Source organism: Belonocnema kinseyi, chromosome 5 (genome assembly GCF_010883055.1).
Source record: "Belonocnema kinseyi isolate 2016_QV_RU_SX_M_011 chromosome 5, B_treatae_v1, whole genome shotgun sequence".
NCBI classification, from domain to species: Eukaryota; Metazoa; Arthropoda; class Insecta; order Hymenoptera; family Cynipidae; genus Belonocnema; species Belonocnema kinseyi.
The window spans coordinates 146785980-146803402 of NC_046661.1; the positions used below are offsets into that span (position 1 = coordinate 146785980).

Sequence of the window (17423 nt, forward strand, 5' to 3'; positions counted from 1 at the left end):
CTTTCGAGGAATAATACTTAATGTTAATGTTTATATTAATAAAAAATAATAACTTAAACATCAACTTGTAACTAAAAATATACTAACCCCACCCACAGAAAACTCAGAGTATATGTTAAAGATTTTAAAGATTCTGAGAAGCTCTGAAAAATTCTCCGCAGGCACTCAGATATATTTAATAATCGAGATTGCTCTTTTAAATCTTTTGAAGGCTTTAAAATGTCCTTTCCGTACTTAAAATAAAAATACAATCATAAATAACAAGCAGAGGCCCTGTATTGTGGCGGTATGGGTGGCAAGATGGTGGTAAAGGAGAAGCGCTGATTCGTATTATCGACTTCGAATTTTGATTCGATTATTATTCCCAACAGTGATCCAAAAATACTTGCGCATGCTTGAACTGTGCGTCGCTGATTGGTTCTAGTTCGCCTACGTATTTAAAAATCAAGTACAGACGCACACCGTAGCCGATGAAAGTCACTAAAATCCAAGCAAGCGCAGATCAAGGCAGCTCCGCTGGGATTATTAACTTCAATAAAACACGTGTAACGTTCCATTACTGTCTAACTCACGGATGCCTCTTTCCAAATATATTTTTGCTCTGTCGCACGCGTGTAGCTATCAAAGAACGAGCCATCGTGACAATTTTTTCGATATTTTCCAATGCTGTCTAACCCAGTGACGCCTCGTGTCGCATGCATATAGCAATGAAATCGAGTATTGTGACAATCTAAATCGAGAATATCGTTTAGAGATTTTATATAAAGGATATAGCTTATTTGCTCAAGGCCAAAAATCTAAGAACTTAAAATAAAAAATTATTTAATTTTTAGGAATGGGAACACACACACATTTAAATAAAGCTTTCAAAAAAATATCGAATAACTTTGTGTAGCTTTCATCTTAAAAGAAATGAAACTTTAGTTTAATCCCATTTGCAGCTTTTATTTAAAAAGTGAGCATTTTCAGTTATGTGTGACAAATTAAACATAAAACTGACATAGTTATGCCTGACTTGGAGGAATGAACCATGTTCGTTATCGAACGGTTGGCGCAAACCGACAAGAACATTACAGCCAAGGGAAAAAAAACTATTTCATTGAAATCTATTATATCAATTCCAAAGTTCTCCTTTTTGTTATGCAGCCGTTTGGAAAGTGACAAATTAGACAGTTTTAGAATATTATTTTAGAGGCCTAATACCAGTGATTATTTGATGTTTGTACGACAGAGGTCTCTGTATTGTACAGTTGATAAGTAGAAGAAATACTATATCATAATAAATTTTTATTATGCGAAAATAATTGAAGAGGCGAAAAAAAAAAGTTCTAAAAAATTCACTGCGGCCTGGGTTTGAACCAACAACCTCCTCATTGCATGTGAGGAGCGCTACCAATTGCGCCACCGCAGCACCAACAATCAAAATTTTAGATCTTGTATTTCCTTAATTTCGATTTAAATTATTTGTCATAGATGTTATTATTTTAAGGCCAGTTGTTAAATCCAATGATATAGTAGTTCTTCTACTTATCAACGGTACAATGTGGAGACCTCTGTCGTACAAACATCAAATAACCACTGGTATTAGGCCTCTAAAATAATATTCTCTCTAATTAACCAGTCTAACCGAAACTCTGTTTCTATAACTCTGTTTCAAAAACTTGAATTTAACAACTGGCCTTAAAATAATAACATATATGAAAAATAATTTCGATCGAAATTAAGGAAATACAAGTTTTGAAATTTTCATTGTTGGTGCTGCGGTGGCGCAATTGGTAGCGCTCCTCACATGCAATGAGGAGGTTGTTGGTTCAAACCCAGGCCGCAGTGAATTTTTTAGAACTTATTTTTTTCGCCTCTTCAATTAATTTCGCATAATAAAAATTTATTATGATATAGTATTTCTTCTACTTATCAATTGTACAATACAGAGACCTCTGTCGTACAAACATCAAATAACCACTGGTATTAGGCCTCTAAAATAATATTCTCTCTAATTAAACAGTCTAACCGAAACTCTGTTTCTATAACTCTGTTTCAAAAACTTGAATTTAACAACTGGCCTTAAAATAATAACATGTATGAAAAATAATTTCGATCGAAATTAAGGAAATACAAGTTTTGAAATTTGCATTGTTGGTGCTGCGGTGGCGCAATTGGTAGCGCTCCTCACGTGCAATGAGGAGGTTGTTGGTTCAAACCCAGGCCGCAGTGAATTTTTTAGAACTTATTTTTTTCGCCTCTTCAATTAATTTCGCATAATAAAAATTTATTATGATATAGTATTTCTTCTACTTATCAACTGTACAATACAGAGACCTCTGTCGTACAAACATCAAATAATCACTGGTATTAGGCCTCTAAAATAATATTCTAAAACTGTCTAATTTGTCACGTTCCAAACGGCTACATAACAAAAAGGAGAACTTTGGAATTGATATAATAGATTCCAATGAAATAGTATCTTTTTATTTACCTTGACTGAGACCCGAGAATAAAAGTTTTTTTCAAGTAGGAACATTTTCTGTGGTCCAAATTTGGTTGTTGGATTCTTTGTGTTATTTTCAGGAATTCTGCATATTAACAAAAAGGACGTTGTAAGAACTCGCTGGCCAGTAAAGATATAGACACCATAGAAGCTGCTTTTCGCGTGAGTAATAATTTATTTTTGTTAGTCTGAATGAATAATTGTGTTTATTTCATATGTTGAGAAAAAACTATTATCAGTATGTAAAACTTTATTATTATGTAAATATTATAGTACAAAATTAATAACACTTTGGCTAAGCATATCATTATTATCTATATTTTAAATAAATCCAATATTAGACTCAATATTTCCTACAATATCAAAAATTACCTTAAATTTATTTGTTGATTATTACTATTAAAAACTAAGCTTCAAAAATTTTTATTTCTTTTTTTTTTGCTTTAAAAATCGTATCATAATTCTTGGATATCATCATTCAATAAAACACTCTCTGAAGATTTCTGTCAAATGGAAACACAAACATCAACAATGCAGAAAAGTGTCAGTTTCAATAATTTATTTATTCATAATGGTTACAGAGAGTGAGAAATTAAATAAATAAAGCGAAGTTTCTTACGTGAAAATAAAATGAGTTTACTTTAAATAGGGTATTAATTTCTTCTTTAAAACATCTTTTTATTTCAAAATAATTTAGTCATCCTGAAAAGCCAATTTTTTTATGGATACTGTAAAATCTTTTCTTCGATTTATAACATATTTGTACAAATTTTCTTTTAAAAGCAGCGTCTATATACCTCTTTGAAATTCAATCAGATTTAATTTTCAAAAAATAAACTTTACAATCACTCACGAAATACAACAAATAAAATTCGCTTTCGTATGGTATTGACATGAGAAAATTATTTTCAGACATTTTTTATGTTTATATATTTATGATTAACGACATCCGTCGAAAACGTCATTAGATCTATAGTAACAGTTATAATTAATTTGGAAAAACATGTTAGAAAACTCAATGATTTTGTTTGCATTCAGGTCAAACTTTGATAATTTTTCAAGAGGGTAATGCCTAATAATTGAAATCAGGAAGGAATTAATAAAACAGGAATTTAAAAAACTGGAAAAAGACCAATCGACAGATAAAGTGAAGGAAAACTATAAAAGATAGAAACACGCTGATTCGTGAAAGTCGACTTCAGGAGGTTTGGGCTAAACTGAAAGAAAAAGTAATGAATGTAAGTGGATTGAAAAAGATGAAGGCTTGAATTAGAAGGAATAAAAATTAAAAAACAATTTTATGGAACAGTAAATGCAAGAAAAAAGAAAATGGGAAACTCACAAAAAGACTGGAATTTGCTTAGCGAGTACCCCATGGTACCCAATGGCCATGATGATATCTTGCAAGAATATTTCCTCTTCGTTGCACTCTATCGTTTTCTCTAGGATTGACTCTCTGGTTTTCTTCTGATCTCGAAAAAAATTTATATTCATTAATTATTCGAAAGGGAAAAAAATATTAACTTAGAGCTATTCAATTGAACCAAAATGTTATTCCGCTAATAATTAAAAGCTTAGAAAATAATTTATATGCAGAATTAATGCAAATTTAAACTTCTCCTCAACATCCAACATTAAAATGTAACTACAAAAGTGTTTGAAATTAAAAAGCTAAGAATGGAAAAAGAGAAAAAGAAGGCAAACTCCAAATCCATTAACCCTTTTTTCTCAGCTTTTACAAAAAAAAAGGGATGAAAAAAGAAAGAAGAGGTGTTTGAAAGTTTTCTTCTTTTTTATTTCATTTTTATTTTCTATCGTATGGAATAAAGCTGCTGCATCAATTTAAGATAAAATATTGTCTAAATACTGCATAATATTCTAAAAAATTTCACTTGATTCAAAATAAAGTTTTGAATACTTTATTTGTAGAATTTTTTAGAATTAGCGATATCCGATTTTAAGCAAAGTGTTTTTTATATTTCAGTAGGACAAAAAATAAAAAAAAATTTGCCGCAACTTTATTCTCTTATGTTTTTTTCAAATTGTGTTTTGGTTTTCAAATTACGGAATGGAGGTGGATGTTCTTCATAAAAATATTTTCCATGCCGTTTTGCAAAAGGACCATCTCCAGTAAAACTCGGTCGCCACAATTCATCCTCATCCTCGAATTGCAAGAGCTCTCGTGCATTTGGAGGTGGTCGAGGTAACGGAGGGTCAAGAATACCCTCTACCGAGAGATCTGTAAAAAAATAAAAATACTAGTTAATTTAAAAACTTCAAAAATCATTATCGTAATAGCTACAGAAATGTTAATTAATAATATTATCTCTAAAATCTACTTATTATGAATTAAAAATACTAATGTAAAGATGCTAATTTATGGTGAATTTCAAATTTAAGACATAAAAAACTTTGAGTAATTAAAAGTCAATCAAGCTTTTAACGACAATGCTTAAGTGAACATTAAAATATATTTTGTTTATAAAAAATCTAAAAGTTTGATGTTTTTGTTTCTTATATGTTAAAAGCTTTAAAAAAATAGGCTAACCAAAATCTATATAAGTCCGGCCTCCACTTCTATAAGTACGTATTGGACGATAATGTATCTCTCGATCATATCTTTCTCGGTTCGGATCTGTCAGAAAAATATAATTACTAATTATTATAAATATGGAACAATCCATAACTTATAACTACTATATATTAATAAATTCTAAGTTTACTAATAATTCTTAAAGAAATTTTATTTTAGAATGTTTCAGATTTGCCTACAAATGTTTGGTTAGTTCAATCCAATTATATATACTTTTTTAAGAACTTAAAGGACCTTGGGGTCACCTTAGAATCCGTCAATGAAACTCTCTATAATTAAAAAAAATGGTCTTTTTAGGCATAATTCTATTATATTTGTTTTATATTGTTTCTTCGTTTTTAAATTAGCACCTGGATGTAGTGGAACGATCTCGCCATTTTTAATTATTCCAAGAATATGAGGAAATGCTCCAGTTGTGACCGCATATCCTTTCTTTAATTCTATTGTTCTATATGATGAACTTGATTCTGTAAGAACAAATATAGAAATTCTATTAGTATCGAAGTTTTTACACGAAAATCCAATTTACGGGTTCGAAATAAATAAATCTTAAAGGTAATTATGAATTCAGTTAATATTAATACGTGAATCTACTGTTTTAACGTTTTAAAAGTAAAGTCGAAAACCTTTTTTTAATAAGAAAATAATTTTTTTGTATTTTTTGACTTCCACTCGCCGTCAAGAAGCCGATTATTTGCATCTTGATTTTTTGGATTTTATCGAAACATCAATTTTTTAAATTTTGAAGGTACAAAAAATAATGAGAAATTCTTTTTTCCCGTAAAGTATGCTCGATAATATATTTATCTTACGCTTCGCGCTAGATTGTGCATTTATCGCGTGCTTTGCGCTCGATTATATATTTTCCTCGCCCTACGCGCTCGGTCCTTTATTTTTCTCACATTCTTGCGCAAACCTTTTAAAGTCAAAGCTCAATGGATCGACAACTATAATTTTGTGATTGTGAACACTCTTTTGTTAAAGCTCTTTCGGCTATAAGAATTACATTCTCTTCACGTAGTTCGTACTTCGCACTCGATTCTGTCCAAACTTTCAACTTTTTTACATTATGCTCAACACATTTATATCAAACATAACACATTTTTTATGTAACTCCGCTTAGGATTGTTCATTCAGATATCGCAAAATAAAGCACAAATTGTATTTATCATGATAAATTTAATATTTCTTTTTCATTTTATTTCAAATTTTATTCTTAGCTGCGCTGAAACATGTATCATTCCAATAAATTTATATCATTACAATTCATAGTATGCATGGAAGTTCAAACATACTTGTTTTTATTGCACTTTTTTTATTTTGTTATTTTTAATCTTATGCTTGGATGAGTAGTTTTTGTGTTAATCTTTGAAAATGACATTAAAATTTTAAATATGAAATTTTTTGGCCCAGAAAGGATCTAGGAATTTTCTTTGAATTTCAAAAAACAAGATTAAAAATAAAAATATATACATTAAAAAAAACGAACACGAGAGACGAAAAAAAGTAAAAAAAAACAAGTAATTTACCAAAAAAGATCAACAATTTTGCCATAAGCTCTTATTATAAAAATAAATAGGAAATTACCTTTTTGCAAAAGCGATACAAGGAATAATAACATTCAATTTAAAAAAATTGCCTAAATTATATCTAAAAATTTTTTTAGAACCGTTTTACACTAGGATGCGTATTTTTTTATTAAATCGTAAAAAAATTATTGAAAATAAATAAATCAAATTTGTAGCAAACAGTCACAAGTTGTAATGAAATGTTTGATAACAAAATAATCTTTTTAATACGATATGTACTGTTTTAAGTAATAAAAACAAGACAATGATAATATGTTAGTGAGACGATGGTCGTGGGGCTAAAGCGTAGGCTCTGGAAGAGTCTCGACGGTCCATTCGGTGTACACTAGCCCAACAAAAGAGCTGTTTATCTCAGTTGAGTCGTGGAATCGGTAAATCTAAAGAAAAAGGTTCTATAAGTACTTAAAGCTTTTGCTATTGGTGGTTTGGAACTCACCTCAAACTGTAGGCCCCCCTCCTACCACCAAGTAATTGTGTTGGGGGTGTGTAAATGAATATGGAAGAAGGTACAAGAAAAATGTAAACCCTTCGGGCCCACATTAGAAGCTTTCTTTCTATTCTAATGAAAACACGTATTTTTCAATACCAATGCATACCATGATAATATAAAATAACGAGTAAATATTAAAGTATTCATGCAAAATAAAATTTGTACATTACTTTTGAATATCGGTATAAGCAGCACTAGCCCAAGTTACAGAAATTAATCTGTTTGCGATTTGTTCAATCAGTTGGCTTTGATGTAAGAATAAATTTTCCTAAAGATTATATCTGAGAAATCATTTTTACGAGAGTTATGAGTGTTAGGAGAAAAATCAAAAAACAAGTTTTTCTCGAGAACAACTGGGTCGATTTCGATTAACAAAAAATATGTTATGAGCATCAATAGTAGAATCTTAGAAAAAAATGAATTAATTGTCGCATGTACAACCGTTAAAAATTGTTTTTTTTTCTAATTTTTCAAGAATTTTTTCACATGGGGCGTGCTTGGTGTACCACGACCATTTTTCTCGAAAAAATCTCAAATTCATCTTGTATAACATATCCAATTTTTAGAACGATCGAAAGGGCAGAATATAGTTAAAGAAATCTAAAACCTTGAGCGTACTACGTGCTCTGTACAAGGCACAGTGAGTATATAGTAATACAGTTTTTCTGTCGATCTGCATTTTTGATTACATGAGTTTAGCAACACCGATTACCTGCTGGTATATGGATTATCATCCTAATGAAATATTGCAAACGAGATTCTTCTAAAACGACGGTGATATTTTTTGTGGTAGCGCAAATACAGCAATACATGTTTTACTTTGACGACATACTTTATAGCAGAACTTAATATATTCAGTGTATTTAGGGTTTTTAAACGAATCCGACATTTTTCACTATGCTAAGTCAGATGAATTCATATTTTCATATCAGATATATGAATAAATAACAGATGAAGGGGGAGAACATATTTGGTTGATCACAAAAATAATTTAAGTCAAATGTATTATGACAAAATGTGACTTGCCACTTGTCACATGACACTGAGAAGCACAAAAAATATTAACTTAGTGATTATTTTCCTAAAAAAAAAGAATGCATACATTGTTTAATTATCTTGGAATTGTTTTCTGAACTTCATTCACGAAAACCTTTTTTAAAAAGCGAAAGATAACAATGTTACAAAACCAAATCACTTCTTTTTCGAAAACTGTTAATTGAAGAGCAAAATACAAACAAAAATATAATTGTTTCAAGGAATTTTTTATTTCTCTCGTCAAAAACTAGAGCGTCACTTTTCAACTATAAACTGCATGGAAAAATATCCCTTAGAAAACAGATGTAGTTTATAGAAATATACATACATTTTTATTTTTGGTGGATTTTTTCTAAAAATAATGCTTCTCGCCTAAAAATTATGTAAAAGAATAATATTGTTTTTTTTCCACGAAATAAACGATTGGTATTTTTTGCATTATTAAGACCGTGAAAGCAGAAGTCATTTTAAAAATTAACTATATCTCAGAAGTTAAAGCGCATAAAAACCTCTGAGTCTGTTTGGGGTGTAAATATCAAATACATCGAATCTTTAAAGATTGCATAAATATTATTTATTCTTTTATTAATATGAAATATGAATTCACTTCGACACCAAAGGAAGATTTTTACACAATCATCTTGATACCTCCCTGACTAATCAGAATAAATATCATATAAATTCAGGGGTTGTGATCAATGGGAGTCATATCTTGTGTTCGAAGGAAAGAATTCTAGAACCGGAAACGGAAACTGAAAGGTCCGCACGAAGGAAAGGGAACCGAGGGTTTCGCGGATCGTAACCGAAGGAAAAAACGCGGAGAACTCGCTCGTAAGTCACTACCTAAAGGTAGTAAATCCCCAAACGAGTCGTAGTCCTAGATCGTTCGGTCGACAGCCCGGTAGCTGTCAACTGCCGAACCTAGGCGAAACGAGCGAGAATGGAACCCGCGATCGCGCAAAGCACTACCGAAAAAGTAACGGGATCGGATGGACCACCAGATTTGCACACAGTGCCGCACCAATTGCGGAAACCTGACGGACACTCCACTCACCTGTCGGTTCCGCGGACTGAAGTTTCTTCGATGTCTCTCGTTGCTGGGGTGCTCCTGGGATCCTGGGTAGCTGTTCGGTATGACGTATGATGCGTGTGGATGCTGAGGGATAACTCTGGTATACGAATTTGCTCGAGTATTTTAGGGGGAGGATAGGAGTTAAAAGAAAGGATGACGAAAATGGAATAATAAAGGCTGGAATTTAAAGATGGTAAGAAACTAATCTTAATTCAATGAATATAAGCGTACAGGTTGACAGGGGATTGTCGGTGGGAGCGCAGAGTACTCCGTAATCTGTCACGCTTCTCGGTCAAGAAGATACTGATATTTCGACCTGCCGATTTTCGCAGCTCAAGATCGTCGAGCAAAACCTGCGCGCATTCCAGCGGTGGGGACGACGAATCGGGCCGTGCCATTGGTCGCCCGCTCCTCTCACCCCCTGGAATACGACAAGAACTTGCCGTTTGCCGGTTCACGGCAATTCTCTCACCTAAGACGGTTAAAGCATTACGCGGAATTGAATCGTCGTTACAAACCTGAGATCGCAACCCTCCAATTTCCGGGAATAATTCGGCCGACTTATTCTCGAAACACGGAACATCGGAATCCCAAACCACGCTCGAGGATTAAAACGATGGTCGTTAATAGGTGAACTATATCAATCTGTTTTGGTTTGAAGTTTAGAACGTAAATGTCGAATGTATGAATTTTCGTGTATTACATAGCCAGACAAAAAAAGTGTACGGATCTGGTAACAAGACACACGTATTCCTATGGATTTTAGGGCGCTAAATTCAAATTCGGTATCAAAAATCACCCATCACGTCATGGTTGAGACATAACCTTAAAAAATGACGGAAAATCATGCACTGAGGAAAATAAATTTCAAAATAATGCCAGTGATGCGAATTTTCACTTCAAAAACATGTCGACAACTGTGAATGATCAACCCTTGCCTGATATCAACTTATTTAACATAACTTTACCCAACAGAACCTGACCTCACCTATCCTGAATTAACAGAAATTTATTGAACTACACGTAAAGCTCTGGAAGCATATTTTCCCAGTAGAAAATGTGTGCTACATCGAATGAGTCAACTCGAGCCTAACCTAGAAATAAATCTGACCTAGCCTAACCTAAGCTAACCCAACCTCACGAAACACAATTAAACTGATTGTGTTGTCCCGTTGTGTTTGCGGTAACGTTTGAATCAGCTTGGGCTTAACCTACATAGATGTTTAACCTATCCTAACTTTACAAAACCTGACCTAACCTAACCTAGCCGAATGAAATTCAACCACACGTGTAGCTATGTAAGCGTACGGTTCTCAGTCTTAAATGTGTGCTATATTTAATAGGTTAACTCGATCTTAACCTACAAATGAATCTAACTTAACAGAACCTAACGAAATTTTGCTTAACGTAACACAACTTAACTTAAGTGTTCCCGTTGTAACACAATAAAATTCATTGCATTGTACTACAGGTGGTTAAAAATTTAGACGCACAATATTCATTTGAATAAACTTAGAACTACAAGTAGAATTAAGCCCATTTCAATTAACCTGACAATGTTTGTATTAATTAAAATGTAGAACTGTAAATTAAACATGCAAATGAATAAGAGTTTTATTCAAAATTTGTTTCTCTCTGCTTTTCTTAGACTGAAGGGATATATTTATACTATCTTTCGTGTTTACATTTTATGTTGCTTTTTATCGTAATTAAATTGATTTATAGATCTACTTCAGTCTATTTTCAGCCTGCTATAACGTGTCCTTTTTTCTTCGAAGGAACGGTGCAAAGGGTTACGCTTACGTTTAAGACCTACATTCGTTTCCCTTTTCAACATCCAGCAAAAATCAGCCATCAAGACCTCGTCCCTTCTACCCTGACATCGTTGTTCCATCACTTTTATGTCTTGATGTCTTTTGTGTCTTAATTTCGTGGCTCACAAAATTAGTATCTCTTGTCAATATTCGAATCTGTGGTCCATCAAAGACTCCTTCTTTCAATTTAGCGTTTGAAACATTAGGGAATTTAAGGGATATACTCGTATACTTATAGCATTGTCCATCTTTGTCTAACGCCTTGATAAATTGCTTCATGAGCCCAAGCTTTATGTAGAGGGGTTGTAGTAAAAAATTTTCTGGATCAACGAGGCTTTGGTTGATAATATTATGAGAACCAGGTTTGAATCAATCTCTTAAAGACCAATGTTTTTTGCTGTAATGATTGGCTCGATCTCTGCTGTTCCACAGGCATATCTCTCTCGTGAAATCCGTTTGTTGGCCTAATATCATTGTTATGATTTTGAGGTCACCACATATTTGCTATTTGTGATTCGTGTAATTAACTTTTTCAAGAAGCATTTTAACATTGTTATATTCTTCTTTGATGACCGTTGAGTGAGCTATAGGGATAGGAGCGTAAGTATTCGTGTTATGCAGTAAAACAGCCTTAATGTTGCGTTTTGACGAATCAATGAAAAGTCGCCATTCTTCGTCTCTGTACACATTTTTCTTCAAGTGGTTCATTAGTCCGTTAACGTCAGTGCAGTACCCTAAACACGTCTCTTCGTCTTTAACGAAAAACTTTCTGAATTCTTTGTCCCTGTCGCCATAGAATGATACTTTTGTCTTTGGCTCTAGAAGATTTCTTCTTTTTAGAAATGAAGCGGCAAATTCAGCGCCGTCTTTCGGTAATCCAAGATCTCTGATAAAATCATTCAGTTCTAGTTGCGACACTAATATTGGAACGTTCAATTTCATTTTATGCACGCCATATTAATCATCTTTTTCGTCATTTTCATCGGAATCATCAGAACTATGTTCTGTTCGATCACTGGTTTCACTACCGTCTCCATGACGTTGACTTTCAACTTTCATTCTATCATCTTCTAAAGCGCTTAAATTAGTCTGGCGTGCATTTTTATTGATTTCAATTACTCTTGTGACTGTGCACACATTAATGTACGAAATGTTATTTTTATTTTTGGCGTTGAACCCTTTGACGGAATTCATGCAAAAGTAGCAGTCCTTCGCAATAACGGGCTTTTTCCATGTGGTTGGTGTAGAGTACTTGCGGTACTTTTAGTTGTTTGAATTTTTTAGACGATACAACATAAGTCTGCAGCAATTTACGGTCAAAACACTTTTCGTAAAGACTTTTCACTTCCTCGTCGATAGATTTACGCAAACTGCTCAATTCATATTTACTGCAAATGTAACAGAATGAATCTGAGCTATTCTTGCAGGCATGCTATTGAGAAATGCTCGCGGTTTTTTTCCTTGTAGCATGAGACTCTACACCAAATAAGTGATCCATTGATGAAGAGCTACGGTTGCATGATGACGACGTCGAAGAGCATGCTTTCCCACTCTGACCAGACGCCGATACTGGGGGTTTTCCCTGCATCGTAATACACTTTTTACCTGTGTCTGTCATGACGGCTTGAACGCCGTTTACCCAGGGACTCAGCCAATGTGGATCCGTTGCCCACCGTCACCACGTGGAGGTGCCCTGGTTACAGACACAGGAGAATAATGCTAGCAACAAACGGTTACAAAACTCCAGACATTTACTGCTAATAATGTCAAAATATGAAAGTACGCAAGAACAGGGTTGCCAAAGTAATCGGTTAGGTTAGGTCAGGTTTTGTTAGTTTAGGATAGGTTGAACCTCTATGTAGGTTAAACCGAAGCTGAATGAAACGGTACCGCAAACACAACGGGTCAACACAATCAGTTTAATTGTCTTTCGTGAGGTTAGGTTAGGTTAGGCTAGGTTAGATTTATTTCTAGGTTAGGCTCGAGTTGACTCATTCTATGTAGCACACATTTGCTACTGGGAAAATATGCTACCAGAGCTTTACGTGTAGTTTAATAAATTTCTGTTAATTCAGGTTAGGTGAGGTGAGGTTCTGTTAGGTAAAGTTATGTTAAATAAGTAGATATCAGGCAAGGTTTAATCCTTCGAAGTTGTCGACATGTTTTTGAAGTGAAAATTTGCATCACTAGCATTATTTTGAAATTTATTTGCCTCCGTGCATGATTTTTCGTCATTTTTTGAGGTTATGGCTCAACCGTGACGTGATGGGTGATTTTTGATACCGAATTTGAATTTAGCGCCCCAAAATCCATAGGAATACGTGTGTCTTGTTACCAGATCCGCACACTTTTTTTTTGTGTGGATGTGTCATTAACATATAAAATTTGGTATAATGTTAAAAAAATTTCAAATGCTACAATACTTCTACAACAATTATACAATACAAGTGTAATGTAAAACTGCAAACATCATGCTGGAATAACGAAATTGCAATATATGTATTGTAAGTGTTGTAGGTCGTGATGTCGCTTCCAAGATTCAAACTCATGTATTCAAGGAATTTAAGGAATTCACGGAATTCGTCCAATTTAGTGAATTCATCAAACTCACGAAATTTAAAGAATTTAAGAAATTCATAAAATTCACGGAATTATAGAAATTCCCGCTCCATGAATAACTAGAATTCCATGAATTCCCTCAATGCTATTAATTACGTCAATTCCACGAATTCCGTGAATTCTCCGTATTTCGTGATATACCGCGAATTCCATGAATTCTAGGAATTCCATAAAGTCGATTCAACGAATTTCGTGAATTCCATCAATTCAACGAATTTCGTGAATTCCATAAATTCAATTAATTTCGTGAATTCCTTAAATTTCGGAAATTCCATTAATTCTTAAACCTCGAGAATTTATTGAGTTCCATGCATTCCGTGAATTCCTTGAGTTCCGTGCAATCCGTGATTACAGTAAATTCCATTAATTCCTTGAATCCCATAAATTACGTTAATTTCTTGAATACCAAATTTTTCCCGATAAACTATTTTTTTATTATATTCTATACGGAAGTATAAGAGTATTTAATGTTTCATCTGTTTGGTATTGTATCAAATTTTACTTACGAATAGAATAAAGAAATATCATAAAAACATTGATCAGAGAACAAATCAAAATTCTCATTTTTGTAGAGACACAGAACTATTTTTTTAAAGAATTTGTTGACATTTAACTAACAAGACGCTATGTACGTTTTACTGGTATATATACTAGCCATTATCTTATCATTGACAAGCATGATTTGCTAGATTTTACCAGTGGGATAGAGTTGAGATAAAAAGCGTTGTGTAAAGCAGTTTTTATTGGTATAAGATTGAGAAATTTTATTTAAATTTCTGAAACATTTAAGTCACATATTAAAAAAATATGTTCATGTAATATCTCGTATTGTAAAATTGAGGGCAATTAAAACAACTTACGAAACAAATACCGTTATCATGAATTGTTGACAAAAAGTTGTTAAACTTAGAATATGGATTTCTTGAAATACAAGAAACAAAGTATTTTTCAAAATTATTATAAGTACCTACGATTTTGTAACTTTACTTAAAAACTTTCTTTTCTATTATATTATTATTCATAATATTTATATATGGTAATACGTTATATGATTATTTCAGTTTAGTAAAAATAAATAAAATTATGTTTTAGAAACACCTACTATTTATAAAGAAAAATATCAGCTAAATTATTGACAGGATCGCGCATTTGATTGAAAAAAAACTTTGAAATGAACCAAATTCTTCAGGAAAAACTAATTTTTTAAATATATTTTCTGCTTGAATGTAGCATAGTTTAATGCATAATTCGTTTGGTATTGTATGACATTTTACTTACGAACAGAATGAAGAAATGACATAAAAACGAAGGTCAGAGAAAAAATTAAAAATCTCATTTTGTTAGAGACACAGAACTAATTTTTTAAAGAATTTTTCGAGATTTAAGTTATAACATGATAAATATGTTTTGCCTCTATATATACTAGCCGTTATCTCATCACTGATAAACATAATTTGCTACATTTTAGCTGCGAGATAAAGTTAAGATATAAAAGAGTTGCGTAATGTTAATTTTATTGGTATAAAATTGAGAAATTTTATTTAATTTTCAAAAATATACCAGTCATATATCTTGAGAATATTTTGATTAAGTATTTCGGATCATAAAATGGAAGGCTATTAAAATAAAAAGCGATGGAAATACTTCACTTAAAATTATTCTGCACATAAAATTATGTGATATTATTATTTTAGTTTAGTAAAATTGATTAAAATTTCTGGAGAGTCTTGTATTAATTTCTTTCAATAATTCTGTGTTCATTTAAAATTATAATTAAAGAAATTTAAAACAGATTAAAATCAAATTTAAAATCCCGTTTAACGTGCGACAATCGAATTAATGTGCAAAATTCCTGAAAATGAAACCATGAATCCGACGACCAAATTTGGACAACCACCATAAAATATTCCTATCCAAATTTAAAAATAAGATAAAAAATATTCTTTCCTTAAAAAGAAAATACAATAATTTTCCTCTCTGGATAAAAAAAAGAGTGAAGCACACCAGAAATAGTGCGTGTTTATAGAATTCCGAGATTTTATGCGATTTAAGGAATTCGTGGAATTCAAAGAATTTACGGAATTCAAGGAATTCACGGAATTCATATATTATAACGCCCGGAATTCTCGGACCTCGTGGAATTTATGGAATTAGCAAAATGCACGGAATTCGCGAAATTCACGGAATTTAAGGCATTTACGGAATCCAAAGAATTAATGGAACTCAAGGAATTCATAAAAGTGAATAATTTCATAGAATTCATGAACTTGCGTATTGTATGAATTCCGTGCATTCCGGGAATTGCATGAATTCCGGGCCTTACATAAATTTCGCGAATTCCGTGAATTTCGTGATTAGAGTCATAAAGTGATTAGAGTTATAAATTAAGCATGTTCCGGGAATTTCATAAATTTCATGAATTTCGTAAATTCCATTTGGATGAATTCCATGAAATCCTTGCATCCCATTATTTTTATGAAATGTGTAAAATCCTTGAATCCCATTTGTTTCGTGAATTCAATGAATGCTACAAATTTAGCGAATTCCAGTAATTGCATGAATTCCACGAATTCTTTGAATTCTGTGAATGCCTTCAATTCCTCATATTTCATGAATTCCGTGAATTCCTTTTATTCCATGAATTCTGTGAATTCTGCGAATTGTGTATTCCGTGATTAGAGTCAAATCCGCGAACTTTTTGAATTTCGTGAATTCCATAAATTAAACGTGTTCCCCAAATTCCGTAAATTCAATGAATTTCGTGAATTCCATTTCGATAAATTCCGTAAAATCGTTAAATCCCATTCATTACGTGAATTCAATGAATGCTATAAATTTGGCGAATTCCGTGATTTTCATGATTTCGTTAAACTTCCTAAATTCCTTAAATTGCATGAACTTCTTTGAATTCCGTAGGCTCCATCAATTTCGTGAATTCTATGTAATGAATTAATAGACTTACACGAATACTTTGAATTCCATAAATTCCACGAAATTATTGAATTCCTTTAATTCCATTTACTCCGGGAATTCCTTGAATTCCTCTAATTCTATGAATTCTGCGAATTATATGAGTGCCGTGAATTCCATTTTGATAAATTTTTTAAAATCCTTGAATCCCATTATCTGAAGAATTCTGTGAAATCCTTGAATCCCATTCATTTCGTGGATTCAATTAATGCTATAAATTTCGCGAATTCCGTGATTTTCATGAATTCCTTGAATTCCTTGAATTTCTTAAATTTCCTAAATTCCTCAAATAGTATAAATCTTAAACTTTTTCAACATAAATTCAATTGTTTTCGAAATATAGCCAAAAAATGGAAGAAAAAAAGTAATTAATACACTATACTCCCTTAATTCTCTCTGATTATCTACAGGCAAATTATTACTTTGTCTGTTTTTCATTTATTGAAATCTAATTTTAATATTTTTCTCAATTATCTTTTGTAGGTAATAATATAGATAATGGATATTCATAGAAATATTTAAATTTACTTTGTGAAATGAAACATGTTGCAAACCCAAATCTCTATCAACTTTGTTTTTGATTACAGAAACTTTATTTTAAAGAGGATGAGCAGAAAATAAATTAAATTTCTACATGAATATATATTTTTTCTTTACCATCCTGACTTTTAGTTACTTCTATGTTCAAAAACCTGATTTTATTATTCTTTTCTATTTCATGGGTAAATCGAAATTTTAGACGAAATACGTTGA

General features: G+C 32.1%; 3 non-coding genes across 3 annotated transcripts; 2 read left to right on the forward strand and 1 right to left on the reverse strand.

Moving 5' to 3' along the window:
* Positions 1–1338: 1338 nt before the first annotated feature.
* On the reverse strand, positions 1339–1411 carry Trnaa-ugc. Its single transcript has one exon. It is a non-coding gene; the product is annotated as a tRNA-Ala (tRNA).
* Positions 1412–1757: 346 nt separating this feature from the next.
* On the forward strand, positions 1758–1830 carry Trnaa-ugc. Its single transcript has one exon. It is a non-coding gene; the product is annotated as a tRNA-Ala (tRNA).
* A 311-nt stretch (positions 1831–2141) lies between these two features.
* Positions 2142–2214, forward strand: Trnaa-ugc. The gene has a single exon. It is a non-coding gene; the product is annotated as a tRNA-Ala (tRNA).
* The last annotated feature ends 15209 nt before the right edge of the window (positions 2215–17423 follow it).